The following is a 15159-nucleotide window of genomic DNA, read 5'->3' on the forward strand; positions in this document are numbered from 1 at the left end:
AACCACAATTCAGTTCGGCAAAGCGAGACGTCACCCCATTCAAAGTGAATGGGGAGCATCTCCGTTGAAGCTTCCAACGGAACCGTGTGTACAGGGTGTAAGCGTAACACGAACCTCACGCCGAAGACGAACCTTACGCTTAGCACAAAGCTTAGGCCTGACACGAACCTTACCCCCAAAACGAACCTTACTCCTAACAAGAACCTTACTCCTAACAAGAACATTTTCCTTACACAAACCCTACTCCTAAACGAAACTGGCTTTCAACAGACATTAATATAAAATTGTTCAAACACACTCAGTTTCATTTTGTTTCATATCATGTATTTATTCAAGTACAGTCATAAGACATAATGAAGACATGTGAAACACTCTAAAAAACTCTTTACAAAACTTGAGAATAGAGACATGCTATATTATAAACACATACATTTTTAGCATGTTACTAAATATCACTCAACTACAGCACTCGACTGCTTCATGTGCTATAGTTTTACATGGGAAGATACAAAGAAGAAGGGACCCAGGGGACACAGCAGTCTTTTCGTTTTTTGGTGTATATACTTCATGTGTGTGTGCGTGTGTTTGGTCGAGGTGACTTGATACCATTTGTTTATTTTCCACTTAAAACATGATGCAACATTATTAAGCCACTGGTCTGGAAAATAAGGGACTCGAGAGGTACATTATGTAGACTAGGGCTGCACGATATTGAAAAAAACTGACATTGCGATATTTTTTTCCCCTGCGATATATATTGCGTTTTTTTTAACTATATTTAACCGGATGAAGGATTTTAGTCACGGACGTCTGGATCTTAACTGGTTGACTCAGACTCATCATACCTTAAGTCATGATCTAACATGTCATGACATAATGCATGTTGCTTACCCTCAAATAAGGGGGTTCATCTGTGAATGACGAAGAGAAGAACCTTTTTGTATCCAAAAATAGTTCCAGATGGCAGATGTTGCTTTTCTTTTTGGAAGTAAATCTTCATTCTCGCCGGTATTGTCCTCCTGTGCCTCGCTCATTTTTTACCGGTGTTTTGATGGTCTGCAAACTAGCGGGGCGGGGCCTGCTGTGATCTGATCACGAATGATTGTGATTGGTGGTTTGCTGTGCATGCAGAGCCTGCATGTCACTCACTCAAGTACCCCTGACATGAGAGCCGCGCAAGTTTTCCTTTTGTAGCAAGCAGCAAAATAATTGTAACATGTCGTGTTTGAGTTAATTGACCTACTAGGTCCTAAAAAAAAAAATGAAAAAAAGAATATTAATAAAACAAATTAATAAAATCGCACGTCCCTGCGATGTGAATATCGCGCATGCGCATATCGCCATGACACAATATATAGTTCAGCCCTAATGTAGACTCACACACATTCAGACACACACACACACACACACACACACACACACACACACACACACACACACACACACACACACACACAAGTTTAATTGATCCATTAATGTTGAAGAAGGGCACAACCATGTGTTTTTCACCTACACACAAACACACGCTTACTCAGAATCCCACTCAAAAGACTATTGATGTTGACTTATATCCTTGATTCAGGCTTTCTCTGACACACACACACACACGCACGCACGCACGCACGCACGCACGCACGCACGCACGCACACACACACACACACACACACACACACACACACACACACACACACACACACACACACACACACACACACACACACACACCACACACACACACACACACACACACACACACACACACACACACACACACACACACACACTAAAAACCCAGTGGTCGAGTTAATTGCATTAAGCAACCTCAAGATGCAGACCCTTCTGTCTCTCACACATCGATACCTCTGACAGAGGCAAAGTAAAACAACAAAAAAGAACAAAAACAAGGAGAAAAGAAAGCAGGAAAACAAGATGAGGAGAAACCAAAGTGGAGGGATTATGCAAATTGATTTACGCCAGGTTAGACATTAATAACAAACTTTGTACTCTCGGTAGACTTCAACAAACTTCATCCATAGCATTATTATGTGAGGCCTGCATGGAACGGGACATTTCATAATCCTCCGCCTCACAGAGAAAACCAATATGCAGAGAATAAAATTAGTTTAGCAAGCAGAGACCTCACATTTAAAAAAGTTAGATCAATTATCTCAAAGTTAGTTTTAAGAAGTATTCAAATGTGTTAGTCGCAACTCATGGAGATAATAATGCAGAGAAAAATATTCAGTACTGCATATCAGGGCATTACATTTTCTGTAACAAGAGAGCAAGTCAAATTATTTTCTAGCTTTAATCACAGATGGAAGGTACATTTATATTCACGACTTCCACCTGCAAGTAATTTCATTCACAATAATAACCATTCATTCTACATCCTGCATTTCACACACTCAGTCAAATTCATAATTCAATATTTGTCACAATAATGGGAACTAACAGGTGAGGTGAGAGGATAGAAACCACTGTCTGTGTGTTAAATACAGAGCAGGAGAGGACATTTTGTCGTGATTAGCAAGAAGCGAAACATAATTCGATATCAAAAAAGTCTTCCGTCTACACGGAATCGGCTCAATAAACGTGTCCGTCCACACAAGACCGCTCGACCCGCTGGAGACACTGTAGTACAGGGGTGTCAAACTCAAGGCCCGGGGGCCAAATTCGGCCCGCGACTTCATTTTATGTGGCCCCGCAAGAGCTTGCAAATAATATAATATGTTTATTATACGGTTACATGCCGCTTTACAGAAGCACATTGCCAATAAACAACATGTCCCACAATGCATCTCATTTTGTGACACGCGCACTGAAGAGACTTGCAATTATTTGCCCTAGACTTCTGCTTTCAGACGTAGTTAATTATGAAGTTATTACCCTATCCGATAATAATCCAATGCAGAGGCAATAATGTAATATAATACATTATTTTATATATTTATATCGTCTTAAAGTTACAACCGGCCCTTTGAGTGCAACCATAATGCTAATGTGGCCCGCGATGAAATTGAGTTCGACACCCCTGCTGTAGTACATATGCCGGGCCTGTAAGTGGCGCTGTACTTCCGCCACAAAATACACCAAAAGCAGCGAAGAAGACCCCCCGAGCATGGTTGCCATGGTTGCCTGGTTGCCCTTCTGTTTATTCTCCGCGGTGGATTTAGCAACATGTAGTTCATGTAGTTCTCCATGTCCACTTGTTACTGATGGTTGTGGTAGAGGAGCTGTAGATTTGACGCGGGGGTGAGCAGCAGAGGTGGGGAGAGGCAGGGCTCTGGCTGTTTCGGCGGCCTCTGTTTCTCTTTTTCTCCCTCCCCGAGGCGAGCGTGTGCTCCTGCTGTAAAAGGCAGGTGCACCGCATCCACTGCCACTACCTCTGAGCCTGGCTCCCGAGCAGGACGTTCTCCCCGGTAGTCCACCAGCAGATGAAAAACACCCACCTCTCCGCCTCTTCCAAGGGACAAGGGAACCGTGCGGGGGGGTTTGCTGGAGGCGCCTGCTGGGTGCACTGTCCTGCGAGATACCGGGACCTGGCTCGAAACATTCAGAACACTGTTGTTGTTGTTGGCGAAACACATCAGCAATGACGCGGGTGGCGCGGGGGTGAGAGGCGGGGCTATGGCGTATAGGGCGTACACACGGAGCTGTTTGGCCCCCCAGAGCGTTCCGTCCGCAGATCTAACCACCTTGGGACCCGTTATCGTTTGAGGGCTCCATTTACGCGGCTCCGTTACTGCCTCGTGTGGAGGAACCGTCCATACGATAGAGAACTGTAGCGAATACAACCCGTTCCGTCTCCGTGTAAACGTGGCCTTAAACACACGTGGGTAACATCGTGAAATGACAATAAACGACTTTGTAAAGATCACAATTTGAGTCAAAATAAGTTTGTTTGTTATGTAACCAGGTTTGAGGTTACTGTATATCCCTTACAGTTTTTTTTAAAAACAAGATGTAATCAGATTACTGTTGCATTTAAAAAAAAAAAAAAATCTAAATGTAACTAAAAAACGTAGACGAGTGCTCATGTGTTTCATTGTTGGTGTATCGGCTACTGCCTGAATATGCTTAATTAAAGGCAGGTTTTAATATCAATAAAATCTCTGAGCATTTTTCAGACTAAATATCTTGTTAAAAAAATTATTTTCTAAAGTGACATTGTTCTGTTGTCCATTTTGTAAAAAAGTAACAATCAGGTTACATAACTTTTTATTTTGGTATTTAGATTGGGTTGCTGATCACATTTACAGGTGACGAGAAATTCCAATAGAAGACATTTTAATAGTAACCCTGCCTGTGTACGCAACTCACATACGTTTAGTCAGTAAGTAATGTATGTTACATGAGTCATGTATGTTAGTTGGTTAAGTTAACTTGCAAATGTAAGTTAAAATAAGTTAACGTTGAATTTTGGTTTGATGCAGGACACAAACGGCTTATGTTTGATTGTACCCTATCCAGTTGGAACATTTATTTTAATTACTGAAGCAATTATTCTGTCCATTAAGTGTAATCATAAACCAAATGCTCTCTTATTTAATCTATAACAGCCGTCCAAATGTTCACATTCATTTTTTCTGAAATCCATTATCCGCAACCCAGACTGAATCCTTCATTTAAGGGGAAGTGGAGGGAGATTAAATTACTCTTTTCCTCAATATTTTCAGTTAAGACTCTGTACTTCTGAACTAGAGCAGGCCTTAATAGGTTCTTGTAATGTACTTAAAGCTGGCCATTGTTATTCAAATGGCCTTCACATTTCCTTTTTATAATCTGTTGTTTTATCCTCATCTATCCTCATCTCTCCATTTCCCTACCAACTTTTCTTCCTTTTCTCTGTCACTTATGACCATTAGTTCCCCTTCCTTATTTATCTTTTATACATCTTCAATCTTCAGCATGAACAAATCTGTCTATTTTTCTGATAAAGAAAACAAATTACAAACTGGTAAGAAAAATATGGGTTTTTTTCTTTTTGACTCCGTTTTTACCTGAATTATTGAAATCTAGTCTGACGCTAAAGCATCAACAAAGTCAAACCAAAACCAAAGGCACGACATGCAGTGGATGCACAGCAGTGCGTGATTCGGGATCTGACACTATCCCCCAGGTAGTGCACTGGATATTGAAGCAAATATCCGTAGTCGCCATACGGTGGTACTACACAGGGTGTCCGTGGGGTCTTAAAAAGTATTAAAAGTTGATAAATAAATGTAGCGAAAATTAAGGCTATTGAAAAGTATTAAAAAGTATTAAAAGGCATTTTCCAAGGTATTAAATGTTGTAGCTTGTTTTCAATAAGTATATAAATAGTCCAAAGAGGTTGTATTCTAAAGTTTGCCTGAATGTAATCATTGCGTAGGTGTGTGATTCTGTGTAGTTTATTTATGGCATCCCGTTGGATTTGACGTCATCTGAACAGGACATCGCACGCTCACTGCTTGATAGCGCGCGAAGGTCCGTTTACGCCGGTTGTTAAACAACATCGTTATGGGGAAATGCAAGTTTGCGTCCAAATGGTTGGAAGATAAGGAGGAAGGACAATCAATACTGTATATAGTAAAGTGTGTCGCCAATGTAACCGGTTAAAACTCGAAGTGGCGATGAGGTCTTAAAATGTATGGAAAGGGTCTTAAAAAAGGTCTTAAAAAAGGTATTACATTTGACTTCAGGATTCCTGCATATACCCTGCTACAACTTCTGTGTCAGTCCGTGACGTCATTGGGCCCAAAAATACTTTTTCCCATTGACTTCCATTGGGAAAGAGACGTCTATAAATCAGCGGATACTTTTTAAAAAACTAAATCATGAATGTATGAACACTTTTATAGTCCTTATTTAAATCATTAGGGTCTACAAGTTGTAAAATGTGCTAAAAGCCGATACCAATTTAAATTGCGCTATCCAATCATTTGACTAAGCTGAAAGAGGGAGATTGGAGGCGGGGCTTAACGGCCCGTCCACACAGCGGCTTTGGAAGCTTCTTCCAACGCTTCTGCCCATTCACTTTGAATGGGGTGACGTCACTTTTCGCCGAACTGCATTGTGGGAAGCAGAGCTGAGCTTTCCTGGCATTTCAGGCTGCAAAAGTTGAGCAATGTTCAACTTTTGAAGCTTCTGAAGCTTTCGGTGGAAGCGTCAGCCAATCAAATCATATGCCAGTACAAGCTCTAGCCAATCAAACCGCTGCTTGTGTGTCAGGGGCGGGAGATTCATGTGATTGGTTGTTGGTCGAGCTTCAGACACGCCCGCCGGCAAGCTTTTTCCAAAGCCGCTGTGTGGACGGGCCGTAAGGAAAGTTAAACTGCGCACGCTTTAATGGCCCAGATATGGGTACTTTTGCTCCTGAGAGTCAGGCCATTTTGGCATCATGCTCCCATGAGCAACTTTCATAAGAATAAACTGGGTCCTGCATCCAATGCTGTATCCAGTTCTCTTTGGACATCCATGATCTGACATCGCAGTTTGTTACTAAACAGCACGGGAGGGGAGAGACAAAAGAGGTGTAATAAAAATAATGGCAAACAGCAGAGGAAGAGATAAATAGGGAGAAAAGAGAGGTGACACAATTTGAAACAAACGTATGATAAAACATGTCAGTATAACCTTTCCGTGACCTGAATATCTTTGGTGCGGAACATAATCGGACCGAGAGTCATTTGTATCTTTGTAACAAGTGAGAGAGGACAGGGTAATATTTCTGAGAAGGCTATTTCCACTTCAACCAGACACATTCATCAAGTAGCGCTTTCTCCAGCGTCTGTGTTTGCCCGGCTCTCTCTCTGTCTTTCCCTTTCTCTCTCTCTCTTTCTTTCTTTACGTATGTTTTTGTGTGTGTGTGTGTGTGTGCATCGGGCCTGATTCGGCCAGACAGTCTGACCTACAGTGACTTCCCCTCTTCTCTGCCTTATTTGAATTTTAATGTCACTCGATTCTCTCCCAGTCCTTGAGCCTCCTCCCTCTTTGTGCGATTCACTAACATATATCCGGCAATGTTCTTTTTGCCCTCTGTTTCTTAGTACCAATTGGATCTTTTCAACTCTTTCATCTGTAAAACTAGATTAACACTAGCATTTTACTGAAAGTTTCACTTAAAGACATGTTGGTATGTACGCCACAACAGAGCTATAGATCAGGATGGAAGCTGTTAGGTATGCCACTTTAATTAACAAAACCTATTTATGCCATTACATTTAACCTGCATTATTCTTACCTGCATTAGTTGATTATTTCTGATTTATCTGATGGCAATTTGTTGGCCAGCAGAAACACGGCAATGACTTATTTATTTATTGACATTGTTAAACGTATTTATACGTGCATCTAGCAGATGCAGAGCAACATTAGCATTCATCTGGGGCTGTGTTTCTTTCCACCTGATGAATGCACCTCCAAGCCTCCTGGAGTTACATTCATTAATGATCCTGCTCTTTAGCTGCTAAATGCTTAATAATTTTACGACGCAACATTATCTTTCTGCAGATTGGTGCTGCACAGGTATTAAGAGAGTATTCGCTGGGCATGACAATGATTTTGAAGAAAGCTGTGAAGGTACACCAACCAACACTTGTAAAACCAAAATATTGAGCTAAAAGACACTTAAACACTTTGAGCAGGACTGCAGAGTTACTGTAGGTAATAATTATCTGTAGGTTCATCAGTTCCACAACACTGTTTTACTTAAAGGGGACCTATCATGCAAAATGCACTTTTGTACGTCTTTTATACATGAATATGTGTCCCCGGTGTTCCAGGGAACTCACCAAGTGTCAGAAAACACAACCCTCTCTATTTTCCTCCATACCCAAATCTCTAAAAAAGGGGCTGCAACGGATCTGATAAAAACTGATACAGATTTGAACACTGTCCTGACGTCAGGACGGTGGCGCTACGGCTATTGGGCCAACTCCACCAATCAGGAGGAGACAGCCACGGCCATTGCCGTTCGAAAGTGCTGGAGACGCTGTAGTACATATGCCAGGCCTGTAAGTGGTGCTGTAGTCTGCCACAAAAGCAGCGAAGAAGACTTGGTTACCATGGTTACCCTTCTGTTTATTCTCCGCTGTGGCTTTTTTTCTCCCTCCCCGAGGCAAGCGTTTGCTCCTGCTGCTTTAATTCAATGCAATCCCTCCCCGTCGAGGCAAGCACTGTAATTCTCTCCGGTTAGTCCACCAGCAGATGACAAACACCCACCTCTCCGCCTCTTCCAAGGAACGAGGGGACCTTGCGGCAGAGTTTCAGTTTCAGTTTCTTTCGCCGGTCAAGATGTCCGTTAAAGTTTAAATCTTCCGAACAAAATTTGAAAAGTGCCGGTCAAAGGTCTTCTTTGTTATTTATTGAGCTTTAAAACAAATGAATAACGACTCTATATAATAAAACACGGAGGACGGAGATCTCTTTTTCTCCCCCTCTTCTGACAGCCCAGCAGCTGATCAGAGCACGGCTCCCCTCTCCTGCAGAGGGGCGTGGTCAGCAGAATCAGACCCGTAGACAGCAAACAGCACATAGAGCGAAATGAGGCATGGCTAAAATGCATGATCTGTTTGGTATTTCGAAAACAGAAACGTATAAATATACCTTATATATGTATGGCCCTACATTATACCATTTAAATATAGCATGATAGGTTTCCTTTAACTTAAATGCATTCTCAACTATATACCAAGGAAATGTATTTTATATCTAGTTATGGACAACTTTTTAAACATGCGGTTAAGGTTGTAAAATGGAACAAAACCAAGACAAAAACGCAACAAATCTAGTTGGTTATGTTAAGTAATAGATCAAGGTTTAGCTCACAAAAAGTACACTTGTTTTTTGTTATTTAAGTTACAGATCAATCAATCTCGACCTCCGCAGACTTTCCTGGACTATGATTAGAAGTAAAAAAAATCCAGAATATTGGAGAAAAATACTGCTTCCCCAAAACGTAATAGACAATGCAATATCGTTTTATTCGAACATCATTTTATAGCACGGAGCCCTCAGGGGAATCTTTAGAATTGAAGCAGTGCTAATGGCTCAACTCTTTGAATAGCAAACGTCTCAATGTCTTGTTTGTTCCATGTAACACTTTATTACAGTTATGTAAACACACTGCAGCCTTGGGAAACCTTTTAGTCCTCTTAGTCTTGTAGTAATATTATTGACACACCTAATGAAAGCTAAGTAGTCTCATCTGATACCTTAATCAGCTCTAAAGGCTGACAAGTATTTGATAGGAGTTTTTGATTATTCACAGATGTTCCCACATTTTACAATTATGCTGTAGCAAAAAATTGTTCTCTCTTGGAATACATTTTGGAGAACAGCTAAAGATTTCATTTCTGTGTGATTTACTACTACTCCGCGGTATGTGAAACAAAAACAGACAGAAAGAAGAGAGACTGATAAGAAAAGAGAGACAGAGCGGGGACGATATTAAATGTGACACAGGTCATTACACTGGACTTAATGAAGCCTGTTTGCCTTGATAACCACCCATTTCATTAACCGCTGCTACACAACAGCCTGTTTGTTCGTGACACACACACATATAGTACACCCCCCCTCCAACCCCCTTGCCCATTGTCTGGCTCCATGGAGTGAGACATTAGCTTAGATGAGAATGTGATTAATGAGTCACCAATTAATTAGAGACAATAACAAGTACCTCTCACTACCTTTCGTTTTGTTATTTTCTTCATTAACTCTCTCTTGCATCTCAAGTCTCTCACTTTTTTAAAGACTTTTTTGGGCAATCAGTGCCTCTATTGTAGAGATAGAATTAAAACGGGCAGACAGAGGGGAAATTATTTTCATTAGCTAGATTTCCATCCAAAAAACACCCCCCAAAAAACAGAACAATTACTTGATGTTGTCCATTACATTTCAGTCGTCCATGTTGTACAATATTGTCCGAAATGTAAGCTTCTATTTGGAATGCAATTATGCTGTCTACAAAGATCCAGTAACACCTCATGTTTAACCTATCGGAAAACTAAAAGTACAAAGGCCACCTTAAATAATATAAATAAGAGGGCACTGGGAGAAATTGACCCATGTTTATTATTACAAAAGGTTTGAATACAAAATGTGTGTGTCTTCCCCGAAATATAATATAAAATCAAATGTATTATCATTATTATTATAATGGTTTCTCCCATGGCCCATGCTACAACCTTCCACACAATTTTTGAAATATATTTTTTAAAGCAAACTGATAACATAACTTACTTGGCAAAGGTAATGCACTCATTGTTCCCTTAATCCAATAAGATCCAAAACAGGTTAATTTGACATAAAATTAATAATGATGTTATTATGAAGAGGACGGTAATGTATTCTGGTACATATTTAATATATTTAATCCAGCTTCACGTGTCAGAAAATGTACACTGTGACCCATTCACATCAGAATAAAGCCTCTACACACCCACAGGTGCTTTCACTTAGTGCCTGATTAGAGCTGATTATGAGTGTGTGGGCATGTACACAGCAGACATGTAGCAGGAGGAACGCACAGGTGTAAATAATCAAAGGAGGAGAGGGATAATCAGGCAGGATGACTGGAAACAGGTGTGTGGGTCTGCAGGGCCTTTTAGCTATAAGAAGGCACATTATTATACATTTATATGTGAGCATGATAAAGGCTGTGACAGTTATTGCCCCTCACATTCTTCTCCTTTAATGATGTCTCTTTTGATGATTAATTCACTTTTCTTAATTTTTTCCCATATATTATAGTGCAAAGTTTAAATCTTCAACCATCTGCCGGTAAATAACAATGTAGCACTATACATGAAATGTAATTCTAGAATAACAAATAAAGTCTAGTAGTTATATTTTATTAAGCCCTTTCAGTTACATTGGAGACTTTTAATCGCTAAAATCTATCTGGGAAATAATTTTTTTTTAAAACATATTTCAATATATGCGTTATGCTGGTTATGAGTCACAAATAAATGTGATGTATTTATTCAGCTACATTTGAAAGTTATAATTGCTATGAATGGAATCGTTTTTTCATATTGCCATACAAACGTAATCCTTATGTACCAAAAATAAATTAGGATGAATATGCAGCCAGCCGAACAATCTCTGCCACATCAGGGTTAACACCACACGTTAACCTGGATGTAATTAAGCCTGTGGAGTTTCAGGCTATGTTTTGGCTAGACCAATTAAAGAGGACAAAGCACTTATGGCTAACTGAAAGTTAGCAAAGCGAAAAACTGCTGTTGGAACATACTGTAGTATGCAGTTGGCTGTAATAGAGTTTTCAGAGGAAAGGAAAGACCTCCGTTACAGGCCACTTCTTTTTAGAGAGCTGGTTGGAATCACTCATGCATTTTCATTATGTTTTGATTTACTTTAATACGTAATCCGACTATAAGCAGCCTGTGTTGGTGTGTGTACGCCCTTCATGACATGAAATGTGGTGAGTTTGTGTGTGTGTAACCAGTGTTTTATATTTGTCTTTGTCACCTCACAGCATATATTGATTTATGCTCCTCACATTCTAGACGCGGAGAAGAGCGTAAGAGCAAAGGCCAACAAAAAGACAAAAAGGGAACACCTAGAAATACAGAAAGGGTGTGTGTGTGTGTGTGTCTAGTTATTCTTTCACCTGCGCTCATCCACATCTTGTTTTCCATCGTCCACAAATACAGTGAGAAATTCTGACATCTATTCAATAAACTGTCAACACAATCAACATCAATATGTTAGGACTTTGACGAGCAACAAATACAGCAGAGACACAGGCAGCTGTTCATCTGACATATAAAAAGCTAACATATTTACTTGTGGCCTAGCCAAAGTCAAAGTGCAGTGTGTTGTACTGGCTGCTTCACTTGTACCCCTGTGGTCATAAACTAGTGATGGTACCAGTCTCTGGGGACAGTCGTGGCGGGAGTCACCCTGCACTCCGGTCGAGTTGAACCTTAGCTTAAATGTGAATAAATCCATGTTTTGTGGCCACTCAAAGCAACTGATTTGAGCTGAGGGATAGGGAATATTTTTCCCCCCGAGATCTTAAACGCAGAGCCAAACTCACCAGTCTCATACTTTTCTAAATTCAAATAGACAGTTTCTATAAAAACAAGCAGGGTGCGTACGGGTGCTGGAAATCCTTGAAAATGCTTGAAATTGTACGAGGTGTTTTCAAGGTTTGAAAAGTGCTTGAATTTTGGGAATGGTGCTTGAATTTGGGATAAAGTGCTTGAAATTGTAAATGCTTTACTTCGCTTTTTAGATTAAAAGAAAATGAAGAAGTCGGAGCGCGCTTAATTGCTTCGCTTTTACATAAAACAGCTCCGCTCCGGCCTTCCCGCGCAATGCGCGTGACCGGCAAGTGTTTTTGTTACGTGTGTGACCTGGGCATTCTGATGAGTGATAGATGACAGTATGCCAGGAGGTTGCAGTTACAACGAGCGCTGGCTAGCAGAAGACAAATACAAGCCATGGCTAAGACGAGGGTCAAGCGAAGCCCAAGAGTAGCCTCCTGCAAAGTGTGCAACAATAACGATGCGAGATTCTGCGCTGATGCCACACACCACACGAAAGGTACGCCAGAGTAGAGCATTTTAGATTAGGCTATCGTTGCATGTAAAATACATGACACTTTTCTCTGTGCGCGGCAAAACAAGCTCGCCAAAATGGCTTCACTAGGCAGTATTTTAAGTGTCCGAAAATGACAATAAAATAGCGGGATGCAACGTGTGTGTGAAGCAGAAATCCTGCAGCTCCACCCGCTGTGACGGACCGGTGAGCGGAGCAGAACACACATTAAGAGTTAGACCTAACACACTTAGCTATTTTATCTACCTCTGGAACAAGCTAAACTAGTTATAAATATATTTATTCTTCACTGTCGGGTCGCTCATTACTGGATCAGTGAGCTGCAGGAGATACTGACGGGCTGTCAGGAGAGAGAGAGAGGGGGAGAGAGGAAAAGAGAGCGATATCGGTATCGGCCGATACTGATTCCGGCGATCGGCCCCAAAATTGGCGATCGGAGCATCCCTAATAATTGTATATGATATGTTTTATAATGATTGATCATGAAAGTGTTCTCAAAGCTGGTAAAGGTGCAGCTAGTTTGAATGACTTTGTATACTGCAGGGTAGCTTGTGAATTTACTCCAGGTGGAACTAAAGTCTGATTTAACACTTGATTATATTTCACATCATTCATCCACATCTGTAAAGTAACTAAAGGGATTAAATACATGTAGTGGAGTCAAAGTACACCATTTACCTCTGACTTGTGTTTACTGCCAACCTAAAAGTACCTCAAAAATAGTAATCAATAATATATTGAAAAGTTATTTGGCTGATTGTTTTATATTGGCTCAGCCAGGTTATATGGGATGCCCAGTCTACGTACAGATGGGTCACACATTTTGAAATATTAAACTTAGTTTTCTTTTCTAACATTTTTAATTTTTCATCCTCATGTAGAATGCTATTATGAAACACACATTTGGTTGTTTATAGCATAAAGAACATCTGATTTAATGTGAGGTAGGGAAATAATCATTTGAGTTTAAGTATGTGTATATAAATATGTAATTTACAACAGCTGTAAGATGCTTGAAAAGCTTGAAAATGCACCTTGAAAATGCTTGAAAAGTGCTTGAATTTGACTTTGGAAAAGGTGTAAGAACCCTGAACAAGAGAAAGGGAAGCCAACATGAATCTGAGCCTCACTACAGCAGTTGATGGACTGCTTAGCAGAGATAAAATCCTGGCTGAGCAAAAACTTTCTCAACCTCAACGAGAGCAAGACTGAGGTCATCTTTTTTGGACCCCAACCTCCAGCCTCTCCGGTTGATATTCTAGGGTCTCTCAAAAAAAACATCCTCCCCTCGGTCATGAACCTTGGAGTGACCTTCACCAGCACTTTTAAATTCGACAAGCAGGTCAGCACCGTAGTAAAATCCTGCTTTTTTAAAATAAGACTATTGGCCAAAACCAAGTCGTATTTATCTTTTAATGACTTAGAAAGGGTTATTAACGCCTTTGTAACCTCGAGACTGGACTATTGCAACGGTCTGTATGTGGGTATTGACCAGGCCTCAATTAAACGCCTGCAGCTAGTCCAAAACGCAGCTGCACGTTTGCTGACTGGCCACAAAAAGCGTGACCACATCACCCCTATTCTGGCCTCACTGCACTGGCTTCCAGTTCGGTTCAGAATTGATTTTAAAATCCTTTTATTTGTTTTTAAAGCACTAGATGGGCTGGCTCCGGCCTATATAGCTGAACTCCTCGAGCGCTACACCCCAGCCAGAGCTTTAAGGTCTGCTGACCAGCTGCTGCTGGTAGTGCCCAAGACCAGGCTTAAAACCCGAGGGCACCGAGCCTTCGCAGCAGCTGGCCCTAGGCTCTGGAACACTCTGCCCCTCCATGTGAGGTCGGCCCAGACCCTAGGGGTTTTTAAATCCACTCTAAAAACACACTTCTTCTCTCTGGCTTTCTAGTTAGAGCGGAGCACGACTCCTGACTTTTCCTTGTGTTTTTATTTTAATTTTGTTTTTTATATCTGTTGTAACTTATTGTCGTTTATTGTGATTGTAGTAATGTGTTTTTATTACTTGTACAGCACTTTGGCTCGACCAAAAATCGCTTTTAAATGTGCTATATAAATAAAACCTGATTTGATTTGATTTGAGCCAACATGGGACTGAATCCATCCTCCCAATGGACTATTAATGTAATCTCATTATTTCAGCTGGGGTGAAAATGTTAAAGTCCATATTTAGAAATATGGCATGCCTTCAGACAGGCTCGAGCCGAAATCAAAGAAAATACATGGATACACTTAGAGTTCATATTAACCCAGTTACCCCGTAACCGCTAGCACCCATCGGCTATGACAGAGCATTACTCCATCGGCCTGAATGTGGAGCCGCCTTTCACTTTGCTGTGAAAAGGGTAAGAAAAAATTCCAGATTTCCACATATTTTACTTGATCAAGAGGAAAGTATTACTGAACGAACATAAAAGACTCCCTAATCTGTAATGGTCATTACAAGAAACAGACAGTGTAGTTTCCTTCCCAATTGGGCTCCTTTTTATTTAATTGAGCAAAAAAACAAGTGCCCAAACAACCACATATGTTAATTCTCCAATTGCAAAGCTCTAGTGTCTTTAGTAATTACA

General features: G+C 40.6%; 1 protein-coding gene across 1 annotated transcript in view; it reads left to right on the top strand.

Moving 5' to 3' along the window:
* Window positions 1–15159, top strand: part of il1rapl2 (interleukin 1 receptor accessory protein-like 2) — a 424793-nt gene that overhangs the window by 258833 nt on the left and 150801 nt on the right. The gene's annotated exons all lie outside the window — the stretch shown is intronic.

Source organism: Trematomus bernacchii, unplaced genomic scaffold, assembly GCF_902827165.1.
Source record: "Trematomus bernacchii unplaced genomic scaffold, fTreBer1.1, whole genome shotgun sequence".
Taxonomy (NCBI): Eukaryota; Metazoa; Chordata; class Actinopteri; order Perciformes; family Nototheniidae; genus Trematomus; species Trematomus bernacchii.